Source organism: Solanum stenotomum, chromosome 1 (assembly GCF_019186545.1).
Source record: "Solanum stenotomum isolate F172 chromosome 1, ASM1918654v1, whole genome shotgun sequence".
Lineage (NCBI taxonomy): Eukaryota > Viridiplantae > Streptophyta > Magnoliopsida > Solanales > Solanaceae > Solanum > Solanum stenotomum.
Window position 1 is genome coordinate 33,319,875 of NC_064282.1, and position 9,893 is coordinate 33,329,767.

The window sequence follows — 9,893 nt, forward strand, 5'->3', positions numbered from 1 at the left end:
CAATATAATAAGTACAATAGAAACTAGAACAATATCATCTTGTCCTCGAACTTGAGGACTCACCAAGCCTAGGGAATAGTCAACCCAAGCTTCACTTGAAGGAATGAATAGGTCTCAACGGCCGGAACCTACACTCATAGTAGATGTAGAAGAAATGGTTTAGCACATAAAGTACTAAGTATGGAAGCATCCATAAAATCCTTGAAATATGATAAAAAGGACATTCTTGTTGAAAAGTATGCATTTGTCAAGTTTGGAAACCAACATGCATTTTCAATGTAAAAGACAAGCCATAATCACATTTATACTCATATCATGGTAACATCAATACCTTAGTAACCCCTAAGGAACACTTGTGCAATGTATGGTTGGCATCCAATAATACCAACCATACTAAGTACTCCTTTGGAGCTACCTTAGTCATACATATCATCTTTAGACCTCATCATAATCAATAGTCATATACATTATTTGAACATAAGGAAAGTCATTCATAACAACTATCCATTAAACATACTTGCATACATTCATATCTCATCATAATATAAAGGAACCATCCCACAACATCCTACTAAGTCTACTTGTGTAATGTAAAAGTGAAGTCCCATACTCCCACTCCTACTAAGTAAAACTCACAAAGAAGTCATTGTATAGTTCATCTCTCATTCATTATCTTATCATATAGGGAAGAGTAGCCATAACTGACATAGACCATGCGAGCTACATGGAATCCGGTGTCGTGTAACCCCACACCGAAAGAAGGTGTCCTACTTGCCTAAGGTAGAACTAAATGTATTAGCTTTTAGGTGGATCCAATAGCTAAAGTCCTATGTGGGCACATAGTTATGAGATAAGGAGATTGCTTCTAGAAACCCGACCTCTTGCATTGGCGGAGGAGCTTCCATCTCATGAATTTACTTTAGATGACCCGACCTATTGCATTGACGAAAAGACCTTTACCTCACTTTCCATATCCACTCGGTACTAAGCATTATTTCCCAAATTATACGTAATTAGTTCTTGAATTGTATTTACATGTGTGAAGGAGTGCTCTACCCTTCATTCAATACAACTCATGAAATAGCTCATAGATTCATTTAGGTAAGGATGGACTTTCAACCTTAGAATCAACATTAACATATGAGTAAGCCTTTCACATTATTGTTCATAGTGTTTTCATGAGAACTAACCTTTCAATCAATACAACAATATTATAATAATCCTAGACAAGTCATACATGAACATGTGTAAGGGTAAGGGGAGAATGACCTTTCAAAAATACCTCGTCATATGATCTTTACCTTTCAAGTGAATAATAAGTTCACACACAACTTTCATCAATATACACAACCCTCACAATTTACCCCCTTCAAGGGTCATGAACCAAGTCTCACAATCACACTTAGAAATACTACTTTAAGCATGAATAAAACAAGATTCAATAACTAGATTAACATAGACACAATTCATAGTAATCATCATGCATCAATACAACCATCCCAATTCATGAAATTGGGGGTCATGGGGTAGTTCATGGGTTCATGGGGAATTTTACAATAAAAACCACCACTAAACATCAAATCATCCATAATATAAGGCAAATAACATAATGAAATTGTTTTTAGGAAGAACCCATGGCTAGAATGAAAATCCTAGTTTTTGAACAATCTACCAATTTCGAGATTAAGAGTTGAAGGGATTCATGAAGAAAAGTATTACATGAATCAAGGCTCCCATACCTTAATTGATGTTTTCCTCACGAAATTGGAGTGAAAATCTCAGAGCTTGAACCCTAATCTTGACCTTCTTCTTTGTTCTTCAATGGAGTCTAGAGAGAAAATATTTTGGGAGGAAAGTTGGTTGAGTTTTGAGTTTGTGAGTTGTGAAGTGTTAAAAATACTTAAATATATCTAAAAGAACTAATTATAACCGTCCCCACCCTTAATTTATTAATTAGTAATTTACCAAACTACCCCCACTTAGGCCGAACCTAGGCAGCAACACAGGGGTGATCAACGGACCACCATCCACGGACCGTTCTGGCTGGCCGTGGTTTGGGTCAGACAGGGGTAAATGGGGGACCAACTTGGGGAGACTAAGGGCACGTTTGGCCATGCGATATGGTATCATGATATGGTATCATGATATGGAATCATAAGATGAAATTAAAGTTTTGTTTGGACATGCGATGTGAAATTTTGTGTTGTATATTTTCTCATAAACATAAAAATCCATAAGTTGTAAAACTATTAAAATAGCCCCAATTGTTTATTCAATCTTATCAAATAAATAAAAATTTATAAAATCGCAAAATAAAGTATTACAAAGCTATTTGTTCTCCACTTAAGTAATTGTTTCATCTAACTTTAATTTAATAAAAAAAATTGAACATAAATTGTAGTGCACTAGTCTTAAATATAATCCTCCCATATAGTACTGACAATTTCCTCACGTTGAACTTACATTTCTCGATCATGTGACCGAGAAGACGAACCAACATTGTTACTTTGAGCCATTTGTTGATCAATATCATCCGCAACAATATTTTCATGCTCATAGACCATAAATATTTCATCACTTTAACAATCGGTTGGTGTGAGTTAAAGTGACTATATGTTGGTGAGAATAATAAATTTTATGTCGGTGAGAATAATAAATTTTAAAAAGTAATGATGTGATTATAAATTTTATTTACATATGAAATAAATGGTTATTTAGTAGATATAAATGTGGGGTTGTTTTAACAAAATATAAACTTGTGGATCAATTTTTGTATTAAAATATCTCAAATCATAATATAAAATTACCATATAATTCCATATCATGGTTTTTGGAGAATATGGAATCACATCTCATGATATGGAATCATGAGATGGAATCAGCGTAAAATCGCATGTCCAAACGTTGATTCCATCTCACGATACCATACCGTGATATGGTATCGCATGGCCAAATGCCTACTAAGTCTCGACCCATGCCTCCCAACCACGGAGCGTGGGTCCACCCACGACTCGTGGGTGCCCAATCGTAGTCACAAGTTATTTTTGACAGCTTTTGGACCTTTCCTTGGGTCCTCCTCAAGGACCCTTGGGGGGGAGTCCTAGGGGGTCATGCCTTGACGTTTAGGCACTAGAATCCTAGTACTACGTTAGGAAAGTTATTTTAGGATTCTAACCTTACATTTTAACTCCATTAGGCTACTAGACTACATGTTAGGCTCTAGCTTAAGTCATTATATTTTTGGGGTGTTACATTATCTCCCCCTTGGGAACATTCATCCCCGAATGGTGACCTAAATACCCAACTAAGTTAGAAACTCTAGACTAACAACCCATCATGCATGAAACATCAAAATGCGCAAAAACTAAAAATGCACTAATCACATCATGCACAATTTCAAAGGAGGAAACTTCAACTCCATCTCAAGCCATGGTCAATGCAACATGAAACTCACCAATTCACATAAACATGGGAGGAACTACCTTCTCCAACTCAAGTAAGCTCAACACAACAATATGGAGCTAATAAGTCATTTCATCAATACATAACTAAGCATGTTCATCAATTCTCCTCATGAAGTCAAAAATGCAATCATGATACTAAAATGCAAATCAACATAAGGAACATATAAATCATGAAAACTCAATTTATGCTTTAACATGAATTCTCACAAGAATATACACAATATAAAGAAATCATGGAAAAATCATACCATACACATGACTCCCAAAACACTTAAAACTTAAGAGGAATTACTTACCTCAAGTTTGAATAGGAGTAGCAGGAAAAAGATGAGGATAACGGGACTTCATATTGGCCTCGGCCTCCATGTAGCACCCTCAACTAAGTGATTCCTCCATAGAACCTTAACGGAGGCTACTTCCTTATTTCTCAACCTCTTCACTTGCCGGTCCAAGATCTCAACTAGGACTTCTTCATAAGAAAGGTTCTCATCAACTCCTAAACCCTCTAAGGGAAGGATGGATACTGGATCACCAATGCACTTCTTGAGCATGGAAATATGAAACACCGGGTGAACTGGAGCCAACTCCTTTGGCAAGTCCACTTCATATGCAACTTTCCCAACACGTTTTAAGATTTGGTATGGGCCCATGTACCAAGGACTAAGCTTCCCCTTCTTGCCAAACCTCATCACACCTTTCATAGGTGAGATTTTCAAGTAGACCCAATCACCAGCCTCAAATTCAAGATCCCTCCTGCTAACATCGGCATAAGATTTTTGCCGACTTTGGGCCGTTTTCAACCTTTCTCTTATAAGTCAGACTTTCTTAATGGCATCATAAACTAGTTTGGGACCAATTAGAGCAAACTCACCTACTTCAAACCAACCCACCGGAGATCTACACCTCCTACCATATAGTGCTTCAAACGGAGCCATGACAATGCTTGAGTGGTAACTATTATTGTAGGCAAATTCGATCAATGGAAGATGATCATCCCAACTACCCTTGAAATCAATCACACACACCCTCAACATGTCTTCTAAGTTTTGAATGGTCCGTTCCGCTTGACCATCCGTTTGAGGGTGGAAAATGGTACTAAGTTTAACATTGGTACCAAGCCCTTGTTGGAACGCCTTCCAAAAATATGAAGTAAATTGAGTACCTCAATCCGATATGATAAACAAAGGAAACCCATGCAAATTCACTACCTTCTTGATATTCAACTTGGCATAGTTATTCGCCAAAAAATTAACCTTGACGGGAATGAAATGGGCTGATTTCGTCATCCTATCAACAATCACCCAAATAGAATTGTGTTGCCTTCGTGTACGAGGCAAACCCACAACAAAGTCCATATTCACCTCTTCCCACTTCCAAGTGGGAATATTTATATCTTGGAACAAACCTCCCGGTTTTAGGTGTCCGACCTTGACTTGTTGACAATTTGGACATTTGGTCACAAAGCCCGCTATATCCTTTTTCATGCCATTCCACCAACAGACTTCCCGTAGATCACGGTACATCTTGGTGGCTCCCGAATGAATAGAATATCGTGAACCGTGAGCCTCTTCCAAAATTCGCTCTCTTAGGCAATCAACATCCGGCACACACAACCTACCTTGGTACCTAAGCACCCTAGTCCCCCTTTGGATAAAACCTCAGTGGACTTGTTGAGAACTGATTCTTTCAACTCCATTAATATAGGATCAAGATGTTACTTAGACTTCACATCAACCACAAAGGATGATTCGGAACTATGATGAACCATGAATCCACCCTTGGTGGAATCCACTAGTTGGACACCTAACTGGGCCAATCTATGCACATCACGAACCAATTCCTTCTTCTCATCTTCTACTTGAGCCACACTACCCATGGACAATCTATTTAGGGCATCCGCAACCACATTAGCTTTTCCGGGGTGGTATAGGACACTCATGTCATAATCTTTCAAAAGCTCTAACCATCTTCTTTGTCGGAGATTCAAGTCTTTTTGGCTAAACACATATTGAAGACTCTTGTGGTCGGTAAACACATCTACATGCACCCTATAGAGATAGTGTCTCCATATTTTCAAGGCAAATACCACCGCCGCTAGTTCGAGGTCATGGGTCGGGTAATTCTTTTCATGAATCTTGAGTTGCCTTGAAGCATAGGCAATCACCTTATTGTGTTGCATGAGAACACACCCCCCAACCCTACTCTCGAAGCATCACAATATACTATGAATCCGTCGGTACCCTCCGATAAGGTCAACACCGGAGCGGAGGTGAGTCTATCCTTCAATTCTTGGAAGTTCTTCTCACAAGCTTCTGACCACTCAAATTTGGACTTTTTTTGGGTCAAAGCAGTTAATGGAGAAGTGATGGATGAGAAGCCCTCAACAAATCTCCTATAATACCCGACTAAACCCAAAAAACTTCTAATATCGGTGGGACTTAGGGGTCTAGGCAACCTCTTGACCACATCCGTCTTCTTATGATCAACCTCTATACCCATTCCCGACACTATATGACCAAGAAAAGCAATCGACCTTAACCAAAACTCACACTTACTAAACTTAGCATATAGTCGGTGGTCTTTAAGGAGTTGCAATACTATCCTCAAGTGATCCTTATGTTCACCCTCACTTCTTGAATAGATCAAAATATCATCAATAAAGACAATCACGAACGAATCAAGATACTGTCTAAATATCCTATTCATTAGGTCCTAAAGGCCGTCTTAGGAATGCCACACCCTCTTGCCCTTAATTGATGGTAACCTAAATTAAGCTCTATTTTGGAGAAAAAGGTAGCCCCTTGGAGTTGATCAAACAAATCGTCAATCCTAGGGAGTGGATACTTATTTTTTATAGTGACCTTGTTCAATTGGCGGTAATCAATACACGTCCTAAGGGACCGTTCTTTCTTTTTCACAAACAATACCGGTGCACCCCATGAAGATATGCATGGTTGAATAAAACCCTTATCTAGCAAATCCTTGAGTTGTGCCTTCAATTCATTCAATTCGGTTGGAGCCATCTGGTAAGGGGGAATGGATATGGGTTGTGTATCTGGCAAAAGATCAATGCCGAAGTCTATTTCCCATTCAGGAGGAATACTGGGCAAGTCATCGGGAAAGACTTCCAAATACTCTCTCACTACGGGGATCGACTCCAAAGAAGGAGTCTCGGACTCAACGTCCATAACCCTAACAATGTGATACATGCACCCTTTTGAGATTATTTTACTAGATTTTAGACATGAAATGAAACGACCTCTAGGGGTAGAGTTTCCCCCTTTACATTCTAAAGTAGGCTCATTAGGAAATTGAAACTTCACCGCCCGGGTTCTACAATCAATGGACGCAAAACAAGCATGCAACCAATCCATCCCTAATATGACATCAAAGTCCAACATATCTAATTCTACTAAATCAACCAATGTGACTTTATGAGACAATGAAATGGTACAACTCCTATAAACTATTTTAGCTACAACGGAGTCACCCACCGGGGTAGAAACCAAAAAGGGTTCTTCTAGACATCGGGGAACACATCAAATTTCATAGCCACAAAAGGACTAACAAAAGACAAAGTGGCACCGAGGTCTAATAATAAATAAACATCAATGGAAAATACTTGTAACATACCGGTAACAACATTCGGGAACCCTCTTGATCACTTCGGGATTGGAGAGCATAGAATCGATTCTTCTTGGGAGAATTGGGATTAGAACCACTTGGAGGAGCTTGATTACCCTCTCTTCCTTTGGCTGTATGGGTTGGGAAATCTTTCAATTGATGCCACTTTTTCCACATCCATAGCACACACCCATACAGGCAAGACCTCATGCTTCTTACCACACTTAGAACATGTAGGTCTCTCCATGGAAGATCCATCCCTATTGCCTCCTTGAGGCTTAGGGTTAGACACCCTATCTTTGTTGGTCTTTGGAGCATTGGATGAGCTTTGGTTGGAAAACCTCTTCTTGAACCTTGGTCCACTTTGACCTTTAAACTTACCCTTAAACAAATTTCCATCATCGGTCCTTGCCCTCTTTACCTCTCTATTTTTCTTCCTAAGCCTTGTCTCCTCAACTTGTTGAGCATATACCATCAACCGTGAGATATCCATGTTGTCATGGAGCATTGCCGCATGANTTCCATCATCGGTCCTTGCCCTCTTTACCTCTCTATTTTTCTTCCTAAGCCTTGTCTCCTCAACTTGTTGAGCATATACCATCAACCGTGAGATATCCATGTTGTCATAGAGCATTGCCGCACGACATTCTTCTTCAATGGCAACGAACACACCGGTCACAATTTGACTCATCTCATCCCTTGGATTAGAACCAAAGATGGGGCATATTTGGACAACTTAGTGAATTTCAAGGAGTATTCTTAGACACTCATACCTCCTTGACGAAGGTTGAAGAACTCCTCAACTTTGGCTTCTCTCTTCTCACGGGGAAAAAACCTATCGAGGAAGGCTTTATTGAATACTTCCCAACTTATCTTGCTTTTATAACCCTATTCTCCTTAAATTGAGTGTACCATACTTGGTCCACATCTTTCAATTGATACCCAGCTAGTTCAGCTTTCTCAATAGAAGTCACCCCTATAGTATCCACTATCTTGTAGATCTCTTCCACAAACTCTTGTGGGTCTTCCTTCACTTTGGAACCAAAGAACATAGGGGGTTCATCCTAGTAAGGTCTCTCAACCTTGAGGACATGGTGCTCACATTAGGGTTTTCCCGGGGCCCAACTTCTTGGTTGGCTTGGGCCGTTATAGCTTGGGCTTGAGTGGTGACGGCTTGAGTTTGAACCGACAAAAGTTGAGTCAAAGTTTGGAGAGCCGCCATTATCTCCACATTAGTCATTGCCCCTTCATCATTATGAATTTGAGGGTCTTGAAGAGCTTGGGAAGGAACACCCTCATTCACATTCTCCTCTTTCACCCTTCTTGTATTCATTGCCTATAAACATAACAGATGGGTTAGGAAAAAAAGGACTTCATAGAGTTAGGACTCCAAAGCACGGCTAAAGAGTAATGAAGGAAGTGAAAGTTTCTAAACATCTTATAGCCTCTCATTCCTAAGTGTGGAGCGCTTCACACTCATGAACAAGACTCTACTAGACGTGGTTCATGAGACATCAACCTAATTATCATCCCAAAACCTTATGCTCTGATACTGAGTTTGTCATGACCCAGGGGTACCCCCTAGATGTAACACGACGTACTTGACCCCGAAGGGGTCGCATACAAGCCCTTAGAATAATCATACACATAAGGCTATAAGAATGATATGGAAAATTTAAAACTTTTACAATCTAAGTCAAACTTCATTTTCATAAAGAAAATCATAAGAGTCTAGACCTTGTCTCATTCACCATCTAAAACATAGGAATAAAAAGTTTGGGACTTAGCCCTTTACATCAATAAAGTCTCAATATAAGAAGTACAATATATACTAGAACAATAACATCTTGTCCTCGAACTTGAGGACTCACCAAGCCTAGGGAATAGTCAACCCAAGCTTCACTTGAAAGAATGAATACGTCTCAACGAACGGAACCTACACTCATAGTAGATGTAGAAGAAATGGGTTAGCACATAAAGTACTAAGTATGGAAGCATTCATTAAATCCTTGACATATTATCAAAAGGACATTTTTGTTGAAAAGTATGCATTTGTAAAGTTTGGAAACCAACATGCATTTTCAATGTAAAAGACAAGCCATAATCACATTTATACTCATATCATGGTAACATCAATACCTTAGTAACCCCTAAGGAATACTTGTGCAATGTATGGTTGGCATCCCATAATACCAACCATACTAAGTACTCCTACTAAGTCTCATCATAACATAAAGGAACCATCCCACAACATCCTACTAAGTCTACTCGTGCAATGTAAAAGTGAAGTCGCATATCCCCACTCCTACTAAGTAAAACTCACCAAGAAGTCATAGTATAGTTCATGTCTCATTCATTATCTTATCATATAGGTAAGAGTAGCCATAATTTACATAGACCATGCGAGCTACATTGAATTCGATGTCGTGTAACCCCACACCGAAAAAAGGTGTCCTACTTGCTTAAGGTAGAACTACATGTATTAGCTCTTAGGTGGATCCACTAGCTAAAGTCCTATGTGGGCACATAGTTATGGGATAAGGAGATTGCTTCTAGAAACCCGACCTCTCGCATTGGCGGAGGAGCTTCGATTTCATGAATTTACTTTAGATGACCCGACCTATTGCATTGATGGAAGGGCCTTTACCTCACTTTCCATATCCACTCGGTACTAAGCATTATTTCCCAAATTATATGTAATTAGTTCTTGAATTGTATTTACATGTGTGAAGGAGTGCTCTACCCTTCATTCAATACAACTCATGAAATAGCTCATAGATTCATTTAGGTAAGGATGGACTTTCA